We start from the raw sequence: 12500 nt of genomic DNA on the forward strand, positions 1-12500 counted from the left end.
GGAATGATAAGATGGTGAGATGGGTGAACTATTCCTTTAATATTTGAAGAGACACAGAATGTGAGATAGGGTTTAGATGCGTGCGTTTCTTCCTCAAACGTGGCGTTTTCCGAGCATGGGATGAGATGTTGACTTCTGGCGGAGAGATTTTTCCAAACTTTGGCTCTGGAGAACATTGTGATGTTGTCAAGATAAGCCTGTCATTCTTTATTCTTCTATAGATGAACTGCTGGAATATTGCCGACACGTTACATAACCCACATGGCATTCCTTCATTCCTTCAGATGAGCCGAGAGTTTGAGTTTGTGAATCCGCTGGACTGCGGCTTGTAATTGTAATTTGGTTTGAATCCTTATAATGTAGAAGAGAAAGTTTGGAGAGAAATTGTAACAGTTTTCACAAACACATGCGAAATGAGAAAGACTGTGGCAGTGTTTGGACTGGAATACTAACACACACACACACACACACACACACTACCGTTGAAAAATTTGGCGTCAGAATTTTTTTAAAGAAATTAATATTTTTATTCAGCATGGGGGCATTAAACTGATCACAATTAGTTACTTTTTTGGGGGGGAGCAACACAATATTGTAATGCATTACTTTTAAAAGTAACTTTCTTAAGCATAAAAATATGCTGAACACATAAATATTGGGTCGATTTGAATAGTTTCAAGTTTAGATTCTGAAAATAAGGTGTCTTATAAGGTTATAATGTTGCTAATAGCGCCATCATACACATGACATCATCTCGGCCAGGGTTATTTTAGCATTATTTATATGCTATTATAGTTTTATTCATATTTTGAATGAGCTTTTAATTTTATATTTTCAGTTTTCTTTGTAAATTTGGATATTTTTATTGTGGTTTTACTCTGTGCTTTGGCCATTTAAAAAAAATACGTATATTACAATTTTGGTTTCTTTTTTTAGTTTTAGTTCAGTTGTGTTTTTTTATTTATTTCCTGTCATTGCTTTTTTATAGTTGCTAAGGCAACATTTCAATTTTTTTCTACACATTTCTACACAAAACATTTCTACACTTTTTTTGTGTGTTTTTTTGTTAAAAAATGTGTGTGTGTGTGTTATAATTTCAGCTTTATTTCAATTAACAAAAAATGGTTTAAATAGCTTTAGTTTTAGTTAACTATGATAACCCTAAACTTAAATTTGAAAAAAAGCTGAAATAAAATAAAATATAAATATTAGAAATTAAAATGAGAAATGTCGTCTTCACAAGTAAATGAAAAAAATAAAAAATAGTTGACGTACTAAAATGACTAAAACTAACACTGAAAAAAAAAAAGCTAAATAGAATTTTTTTTTAACTAATAAAATTGACAAAAGCACAAATTAAAATGAAAAATGAAATGTTTTTTATAGCTTTATTTTTAGTTATCAATAACAACCCTGGTCTTGCCTGTAATCTGTTGCACTTTTCCAAGTAGGACGTTGGAAATTCCGACTTTCCAAGAACGGAGCGCAGCATTAATCTCGTAATGGTAGAATTCCCACGGGATGCTTTATCCAGACCGACTCTGGGTGCGCTTTGTCTTCAAACGTTATGTTCTCCGACAGTATATTTTTCTTGTGTTTCAATATATCTGATGGATTTAGATTAGACCTGCATCGGTTTGTTTTTTCTTGATATTTCTCAGGGCGGAATGAGATTACATTCCTTGCTTTTTGTTTGCCAGAAATCTAATTTAGCAGCAATCCAATCGGAGATATCTGTGTTTAATTCGATTGAATCCCAGAGAGTCCTGTGCGTTCCTGCCATAATGCAATTACAAATATCACAATTCTTATTTTCTGTGGGTCTCAAAGTCAGTTTTACGGGACAAATTCAAAGATGTTGACTAAAAAGTGCTTCATTAAGTCACAGCATGTATTGTCATTTCAACAAAGGCCACGTCAGATGTTTATCTTGCTTTCAGTTTCACAGAAGCCTGATGTTCACTGCGTTTAAGAGAGTCAAGCTTCTGATCTGAGCTCCTCGATTCACTCACACAGACGTTATGAACAGCACACCTGCACTAAAAACACTATGCTGCTAAAACGATAAGATCAGATGACAATACCATGGTATTGCATCATATACCATGGTATTGACATGGTACTAATGTGGCAACCTGCAAATCTTACCTTAAAGAGCTATTCCACCTGTTTTAACCCATTAACAAGAAATATTGTTGGTATAAATTAATGTATTTAGGTTGACTTAGTAATGCTAAATAATAGTTTTGACTTGAATAAAACTAGTTAATTTAGATGTTACTATTTATTTTTTTCCAGTGTGGAAAGAGCATTGTTATTGTTAACTAAAAGCATTAAAAATCATTTTGATAATTGAAACAAAGCTGAAAAAAAAATATATATATATTAGATGAAAGAATTAAATGAAAATTTGAAATGTTGCATTGGCCACTAACTGAAATAAATTAAGTTGAAGTACTGAAATGACTAAAACTAACCCTGAAATACATTTCAGCTTAATAAAACCAATAAAAATGACAAAAGCAAATAGCAAAATTACTAAAACTTAAACTAAAATTTAAATTCCAAATAGTAATAAATACTATAATAGCATATAAATAAATAAATAAATAACACTGCCTCGCAACGGCTTAGCAACACCCTAAAAATAATTATTTAAAAATTTTTAAATAATTTTGTTAATTGAAATAAAGCTGATTTTTTATTTATTTATAAATATTAGATGAAAAGTTAGAAATGTTTCCTTGGCAAACTAACCGAAATAAAATAAGTCGAAGTACTAAAATTACTAAAACTAATGCTGAAATAAATGTAAGCTAAATAGACAAAAATCGGTGTATCGTTCGTTCATTTGTTTTTTGATTTAATATTGAAAGTAGAAAAATGAGAAAACTGCGTCTTTTTCTTTCTTTTTCTTTTATTAAAAAAAAAAAAAAAACGTTTTTACGTTCACCGGTAGAAAAAATAAATAAATAAATAAACCAGCTTGAATGTTCGATCTCTACATGTGGGCGGGAATGAAACACGCCTTTCCGCTGATTGGTCAACCAAAGATCAGCTTGTGATGTCATCAGTTTGCAGATTGCTTGTGCATTATCTGTAAAGATGACTTCTTGTTTTCCCTCCTCCTCCTCCTCCTCCTCATGTGACCTTTTCTCTTTCCTTCTCCATGTTTGGTAAAGGTCACACTTGTTGTGATTCCTCAGTGTGGATTGTAACGTGTCCGTGATGCTGTCAAAAACGTAGAAAGGCCAAATCATCATGATGAGGTTTATGATTACATATTAACGTTGTGTTTCTGTTCTCTTGTCGGGACTGACAGTTTATAATATCATCTATGCGTTTTACTAAGCGGGTCACATGATCTTCTGCTGATGTGCACATGCTGAGAGAGCTTCAGATCCTCATATCATTCACTTTATATGGATGTCTTTAAAAACTCTAATTTTCCATTTGAATCGCATGTCAGTGGATTCAGATCCGGTCCTGAAAACGGGTCATCCGTCTTTTCAAATGCATGTAAAAAATGGGTCATTCCATGTCAAAACTTCCAAAAGTTTGATTAACGTAATATTTTTTCGGAAGAAAGACAAACTGATGATGAAAGCCAAAATGGTTGCATATTATGGAGTAATCCAATGTTTTATCGAGGGGGTCAAAATGACATTTTTCACATGAAATTTGGAGCAAAAGGGGTGTAAAAATGACTTTGGATGGGCGGCAGCATCATTATTTTAATTTTACACAGAGATTGCAGGTCTAGTATTATAATCTGTTGACTTTAGCAATATTATTTGCATTATATGCCAACAGTGAGAGTTCAAAAATGGGAAAAAGCACTTCTTATGTTTTTTTGCCCCAAGTTTGCATGCCTGTAACTCAAGAGGTACATCTTAATATCCTTTCAGATTTGCTTTTTAACTAACATGTCTTCATTTTAAAGGTCCTATATGGTTCAATCCCAGACATATGGAGATCTCAATGCGACTCTGTGAGATAATTGGTCAATTGTACACATTTTCAGTGGTCAAAAACCAAATGTGGGTCATTATGCGTACAGGGATCAGTCAGTCTCCATCACCCGATCACAGAGATCACTGTCACTCATTCTTCATCAGTGATTTTATTTTGACCTGTTTTACGTCCGTATAACCTCGTTGTGAGTCTCTGTTCTGTAACACATACAGCTGATCTCTAATCTACATGCAATAATAAAATAATGATGCTGCCGTCTTTCTAAAGTCATTTCTAGCCTCTGTAATTTGGCACCAAATCTCAGGTGAAAATTGTCATTTTGACCTTCTCGACAATACAGCGATTACTCAGTAAATATACAGTCATCACATATTGGCTTTCTTCTTCATTCATGTGTTTCTTTCATCAGGAAAAAATGATCAAAATCAAAATTTGACCTCGTTGCGTTGACATGGAATGACACAAATGCTCAATTTTGATAGCAAAATAAGTAATGCATTTATTTTTTCAGTTGGTATTTTGTCTCAAATGTCTCTTTAATTTCAATAGGTTTCATGCTTTCAGCAGCCAATCATTTTTAGAGCGTGAAATAGATCTTTAGAAACAATGTTAAGGACATTTCTGTTTACTTTAATATCATAAACCTCACATTAACTTAATGAATTTCTATCGATATTTTTGAAAACTCCCAATGATTTTTGTACATGCACTCTCTTGTAATGCTATTATAATGATATTTAGACAATATTGCGATTAAACCTTACCTCATGTAAACACAAATCTTCGATCAAATTGATGAGATTAAGCTCATAACCATAGCAACAATGATCATAGTAAAATATGTTGCGATTTTAATCATAATAAACATTCATGTAAACACTTTCATCAAATCCGTTTCACTTTGATCAAAATGTGCATGTGTATTTTTGGCTGCTGAAGAAACTGAGTTCATGTTGACATGAATATAATGCAGTACATTAATGCTGAAAGCATTGAAATGGAGCATTGTCATAAAAAAAATGAGCGGTGAAGAAATCTAGAAGAGCTTGACCATCATTTGTGCATTGGATTATATGAATACTCAGAATACTGAAGATTGCATGTGAACGGGAGTGAAAATGTTTGCCCTGATCATTGGAAATAATCGCATTATTGCTGCACATGTAAACATAGTCATTTTCTATTTGAGTTGCATGTGAGTGAATCTCAACTGGTGGATTCAGATCCCAAAAATGGGTCACAGGTCTGTTCAAAATCAATATGCATATAAAAAAAACGTGAATAATCATGCAATGTCATTAGGAATTTGGGCACAAATGTCTCTGTAATTTCAATGGTTTCATGCTTTCAGCAGCCAATAATTATTAGAGCAATGCTTTTAAGGACATTTTTGTTTACTCTTATATGATAAACAATTGTGGAAGCACTCGATGTCTAATGCAAAATTTGGGTCCTGAAACAAAACCAGTCGAGAAGCGCTGTTATCGCCGACTTACAATTATCGAAAGACTGATGCGCTAATAATAACAATCAAAATTCAGCAGCTATTGTTCTGGCAAACTGTCTTTGCTAACTGTGTACTTACTTCAAACCTGTTGTTGGGATGTGAGTACACTGCAATTATGTGTAATTATGACGAGCTCATTATAATGCGCAGCAGGACTAGTGTAAGTCTAGATTGTGTCTCTTAGCAAAGGCGGTCAGTGCATTATGAATAATGCTATTGTGGATTGTTGCCCAAACATCTCGAATCGCACGAGTCGTCCCGACAATGTGAGGGATTGAACCTGTACTCACGTTACTCTCAGAAACCCGAGAGCCATTGACAGATCAGATGAAGCTTGTCAATCACACAGAGTGCCTGTAAAACATTAGATTTACAGCACACACACACGTGCGGATGGGAAACTAGAGTGTGTTGATGTGTTTCAACAGACAGTGAGAGTCTTCATTTTGGTTTTGTCTTTTTATGCATGTTTAAGGCATGTTAGTGATTCAAACCACATAGAAACACATCAAACACCACTCAGAACATCTTAGCAACCAAAAAGAAATGCATGTCATGGCAAGCACCACTCAGTATTTTAAAATCCCTCTGTAGTCAATCATTTTTATCCCTAAAAACTCATCTTTGATCACCGAAATGACATATTTAAATGTTTTTTCCTTGAAAAAAATGTCTTCATGCATAGCTTGAATGTAACTCGACACCCTTGCCTCATTTAGTATGTGCGGTTCTATGAATATGCAAATGAGCCCCGCCTCCACTCACTCACTCAGCTCAGAGATCCACTGGTTGACGATCACACGTTGATCTGATTGGTTACAAGGTAGTTTGTGACGTCAGAAACACCAGCGATTTCAAAGCGTGTTTTTGAGACTGTCTTTGGTTCACTGCAGTTTTAAGGAGAAAATACTCAGCAATGGAGTCGACTTATGAATTTACACATGGTTTGTCTTAAAGCATATTAAAAACACCACATAGACACATAAACAACATTAAAAGCTGGATTTTCACCACAGGGGGACTTTAAGAACTGTTCACTTAAAGGCTCTTTGGGGAACCAAAATAGTTCTTCTATGGCATTGCTACAAAAAACCCCTAAAATTAAAGGGGTCATGAATTGAGAAATCAAACTGTCCTTGATCTTTTGACATGTAAGAGGTCACGTTTCAGATCTCAAATCTCATTAGTCCGAAAACAGCTTTTACTGAACCCAAGCTCAGAAAATGACTTGTTTGGAATTTTATCATGATTGCGACGAAAGACTGCACAATTAGATCAACGCCTGCTTATATGGACTCGACAGTAATGGTACAATCTAATCCCTGATCTGTGATTTCGGATATGATTCATGTACAGTCAGACGTAAATTCATAAGTCGACACCATTGCTGAGTATTTCCTCCTTAAAACTGCAGTGAACCAAAGACAGTCTCAAAAACACGCTTTGAAATCGCTGGTGTTTCTGACGTCACAAACTACCTTGTAACCAATCAGATCAACGTGTGATCGTCAACCAGTGGATCTCTGAGCTGAGTGAGTGAGTGGAGGCGGGGCTCATTTGCATATTCATAGAATCACGCATACTAAATGAGGCAAGGGTGTCGAGTTACATTCAAGATATTTTAAGGCATGAAGAATTTCACCAAAATGTCATTTTGGTGATGAGGGATACAATGATTGACTACAGGGGGACTTTAAATGAACCATTTTTTTCAAGTAGGAAAAATATTTTAAAAATCTACATTTATTTTTCCACTCTAAAGAATCTTTTGTGCGATGGAAAGGTTCCATGCATGTTAAAGGTTCTTCATGGAGCAATAAATGCCACTAAAGAACCTTTATTTTTAAGAGATTAGTGCTAAAATGTATATTTTATATATTATAAAATGATATATTTAGTGCTCTCTATACACTGAGAATGAGAGACAGAGAGACAGGTGTGCATCTATTACTCTGAGAGAGAAGAGGAATACATTTGAGCAAACAGGGCTTTTCAATCTCAGCCTGTTCTTTCTGGAGTTGACAGCGGATTGTAGAGTTGAGTGCATGAAAAGCAACATAAAAATGACAGAGCGTCTGATGATAACCAAAGTGCTGATCTTAGTCATTTTGTTGGCTTCGAGTCAAGTCTTTTGTTGAGGGAAAATTTGACTCTTCAGCAAGTGAAGTGCACTCGTTTTGATTTTGAAATGTCACAATCATTACGAAGAAGCGAGGTCTGCTCTGACATTTATTATTTATAATGCAAAAAGCTACGCAATAAGAAAGACCTGATTGAAAACCCCGCAGGAAGGATTATGGATTTAATGATTTCGAATAACCAAAGTAAACATGAAACAAACTCTCTTTACTGGCATGTTTGAAGGCGTTTAGGGGAAATAAAAGCAACATTTCTCTGTCACGAGACATAACCAGATTGTGTACATAAGAAAAGGTTATGCATATATATATATATACTGTATGAAGAGTATTGATAAGCTTCTTGTGTTTACTATTAATGTACAGAACTGCTGATTTGGCCAACAAAATAGACAAAACTATAAAAAAGATAATAGTTGAAATAGTTGATATATATATATATATATATATATATATATATTCGTTTTCGTTTAGTTTAAGTTGAAGTACTAAAATAACAAACTAAATAAACTATATATATATATATATATGAAGAGTGTCGATAAGCTTCTTGTGTATACTATTAATGTACAGAACTGCTGATTTGGCCAACAAAATAGACAAAACTATATAAAAGATAGTTGAAATAGTTGATATATATATATTCGTTTTCGTTTAGTTGAAGTTGAAGTACTAAAATAACAAACTAAATAAACTAAAGTTAAAACCTAATAAAAACTATATAGACATTTTTTAAATACTAATAAAAATTACAAACAACAAACTTTAAAATTAAAACAGAAAAATATTAAATTCAATTCAATATATTTACCAAAAATATAATATAATATAATGATACTAAAATAACTCCATTTGTGTGTGTAGATGTGTGTGAAAGAGTTTGTGTGTGTAGATGTGTGTGTGAGTGTGTGTGTGTGTGTGTGTGTGTGTGTGTGTGTGTTTTTGTGTGTAGATGTGTGTGAGAGACAGTGTGTGTTTGTGTGTGTGAGTGTAGATGTGTGTGTGTGGTGTGTGTGAGTATGTGTAAGACTGTGTGTGTGTGTGAGAGTGTGTGAGAGAGAGTGTGTATGTAGATGTGTGTGTGTGAGAGAGTGTTGTGTGTGTGTGTAGATGTGTGTGTGTGTGACTGTGTGTAAGAGAGAGTGTGTGTGTGCGTGAGAGTGTTTCTTATAATGGGAATATAATGACAGTATATTATAGCTTAAATATTTAATATGATCATGTGTACAAGTATAGATTACATGGAAGTATTTGATTTCATGTTATTGTGTGTACTATAGATTTCATTTATATTATTTTATTTTATATTACTTTTGGTGGTTGCAGAATGGAAAATCACATGAAAATATGAGAAAGGTAAAGACGTCTCTCTCACCTGTCCAGGTGTTGTAAACATACAGTGTGTCCATTACTGACGGTCAGGGGTCGAGAGGGTGACGGAGGATGAAACCAATATCCCTGTGAAATCACACAGTACTTTCAGCAAACACAAGCTATCAGACCAAAGCAAGCACACTTACAGGAATAGTTCACCCCAAAAAAAGACAATTCGGTCATCATTTACTCACACTCTTGTGGTTCTAAAGCATTATGGTTTTCTTTCCTCCACCGTTGCTCTGAATCTCATGCCCACGCACACATAATGCCCACACACACACACACACATAAAGTACACTGAGTTCATCAGACAGTGTAAATGAGTCAAAGATTACCAGAATCAATCAGAAATTAGACCTGTTTCCTAATTACAAAGCATCGGACGGGTTGTGAACTTTTATTTCTGCTTGCTTTGAGTTTAGTCAAGTCACCTTTTATATTTACATTTATACAGCGCTTTTAACATTATAGATTGTTTCAAAGCGGCTTTACAGTGACAACAGGAGATTACAGTAACAGAGATCAGGCTTTACAGCAGATCTAGAATAAAGTTATTGTCCAGATAAAGTTAGTTTTGATTGATTCACTTCTGTTGTAAAGATCATTAGTTATTAACTTAGCGGCCGCTAACACACACCGTTCTAACAGAAAACAGAAACTTTTAATGTGTTCTGGACGTTCATTTGCACGACAACAGTGTTTGGTGATCGAGGACGCAATCTTTGAAACAGGGCCCAAGGTGCAAGTTTAGAATTTTTTTGAAAACATCGTCATCTCCGTGTAAACTTCAAAAACGTGAATCTGTGAAAACGCTGATGGCATGCATATTACGTGTTTAGTCTATAGATATGTGTGTTTGAATATATGAGTAGTCTTTCTTTACAAAGTGACTTGTCTGGCTTGCATAATACAAAAATTTTTGTTTAACTGGAATCATTTTGATAACATTTTACCTGTGCATTAAAATTGAATGGAAAAGTGCAGCGTGAACTTTCTACTAAATATCTCCTTTTGTGTTTCACAGAAGACAGACAGACAGTCATACAGGTTTGGAACAACATGTGGGTGAGTAAATGATGACCTTTTTACATGAAGTATCCTTTTAAATGTGAAGCTTGCACTCATATATCTGCAGTCAGTGAAATGAATTCTGTGTACAAGCATTCAAAAACAATAAATGTGAGGAAAAGGTTTAATGTGTCGGGACATAAGTTTATAATAAGAGTGGATTTTTTTGTTCATTGAGGTGGTTTGTGACGAGAGCTCAACGCGACGTGTTCAGCTCGAATAAGCCAGCCGTTCACTGACACACTAATCATTCTGACATTTAATAACACTTGTGTAACCTCCCTTATTTATCGTCCCTCGCTTATTATGGGAGAACGTAGTCGCGGTCTCTCTTCACACACGTTTGTGTCACGCTCAAGTGTGTGTGTGTGTGTGTAGTTCATTTACTGTAAAGATGGTAATGACTGCCATTTTTGACTGTTTTCGAAGGTTTTTTTGTGACCCACATACGTTCGTTTTTTTTCTCTGCTTTGTTAATTGGCTAAGTGCTGGAGTAATTGGATGAATCTCGTGAAAAACACGTCTAGGTCACATTTCACCCCCAAATCAATGGAAAAAAATTATAAGAATTAATTTTGCATGAAAAAATTACAGTCTATTTTTAAGCACATTTCCCCTTCAAATTCTCATTACTGTATATGTCTGGATGTACTACTTTTTTGTTATTTTCAGTATCCTCATTTCTCATTACTGTAATGCATTTTTTTAATGAAACTAGTATAAGTTAAAGGCAAAATACTGCAAAGTTTACAATTTAAATAATATGTCAGTGTTTTTGCATAAATTTAATGAGAATGCAATTTTTCCATCATATAGTAATGTAAATCAGTGAAAAATAATGTCAATGCAATAAACTGTATATATGTGTATGTGTGTATGTATATATATATATATATATATATATATATATATATATAGATAGATAGATGACATTACAAATATTTTATATTTACAAACTTTTATTAATTGCTTTTATTAATCGATTAATAGATTTGACAGCACTAATAGCACTAATACACATAATTCACCAATTTGCATAACTATAATGGGTATATATATTTCATTAACAATTGCAAAAATAATTATATTTGGATTGTTTCCGAACAGGTTTCCACATCCCCTTCTGCCATTCGTCGATATAATAACATCACGTCATTGGTTGTTTCTATGTCGGCCTGGTCAAGTCTCAAACTAACAGATCACAGTTTTGAAACACCAGAGAATCACAATGTTCTGTATTTTGGGGAATCAACAGTTTACTTATAGTTACCTCAGCTTCTTTCTTATGATTTTGGGGTGAGATAATAATGATCCGGACGTGTTCTCGACAGGTTTTGTGAGATTCGATCAATTAAAGTGGTGTATAATTGGTTTCTGGGGGTCGTTGGGTTGCAGCTTATCAGTCCTTCATAAACAAATCTTTGCACTAGCAAAGTTGTTTTGTCCCTGCTCTTTGTTGAACACAAGAGGATGCTGGGAAGGGAGGCACTACACATTCCAAAGCCGTGATGCAATGGAATCCCTGAGCCTGTTAACCCCTAAATATACACACACACAGATACATAAAACATGCATGTGCATGCATATAAATGCAATGCATGAACTCATATGTTCTCTGAGCTCTAGCGAGCGTCTACTCCACATGCCTGTTGAGTTCTCCATCTGTGGCTTTTATTAAACAAGTTCCCACCCCAGGACCCTCTCCAACACACTCACACTGACTGCATGTGGTACAATAAGCATGTTGACACACACACACGGTCGTGGAGAGACAACAAGTGTCCTACTGCGATGACAATGACAGCTCACTCACTAACACACACACAGACAGACACAAATGGCCTTAGACGTGAACACACACACTCATTTTCACACATTTGGAGCTGCTGTTAGAGTGAAGAATGTGCACAGAAACACCAGCAGTTTTCAGCTGAGTCAGTTAGTCTGTTCATCACAAACATTTAACATTATATTCCTTTGGCTCTTGAAAGGCTTGGAAGGAAAGTGTTGTTCTCTCTGTTCCTTGTTTGGTTCTCTTTCTTAAATGGCATGATGTCTTCTGTTATAAGATTCACACGCAAAAGCACGGCTTAAAATCAGATAAATTAATTTGCAGGGAAAAGCAAATGTGTAAATTGGACAGATTATCCCTCAGAAAACTAGCCAATCAGATAGACAGACAGACAGACAGACAGACAGACAGATAGATAGATAGATAGATAGATAGATAGATAGATAGATAGATAGATAGATAGATAGATAGATAGTCAGACCGGTAGATAGACAGACAGACAGACAGACAGACAGACAGACAGACAGACAGATAGATAGCTAGACAGACAGACAGACAGACAGACAGACAGACAGACAGATAGATAGATAGATAGATAGATAGATAGATAGATAGATAGATAGATAGACAGACAGGTAGATAG

The sequence above is a fragment of the Abramis brama genome, assembly GCF_963993115.1.
Source record: "Abramis brama genome assembly, chromosome: 11".
NCBI lineage: Eukaryota > Metazoa > Chordata > Actinopteri > Cypriniformes > Leuciscidae > Abramis > Abramis brama.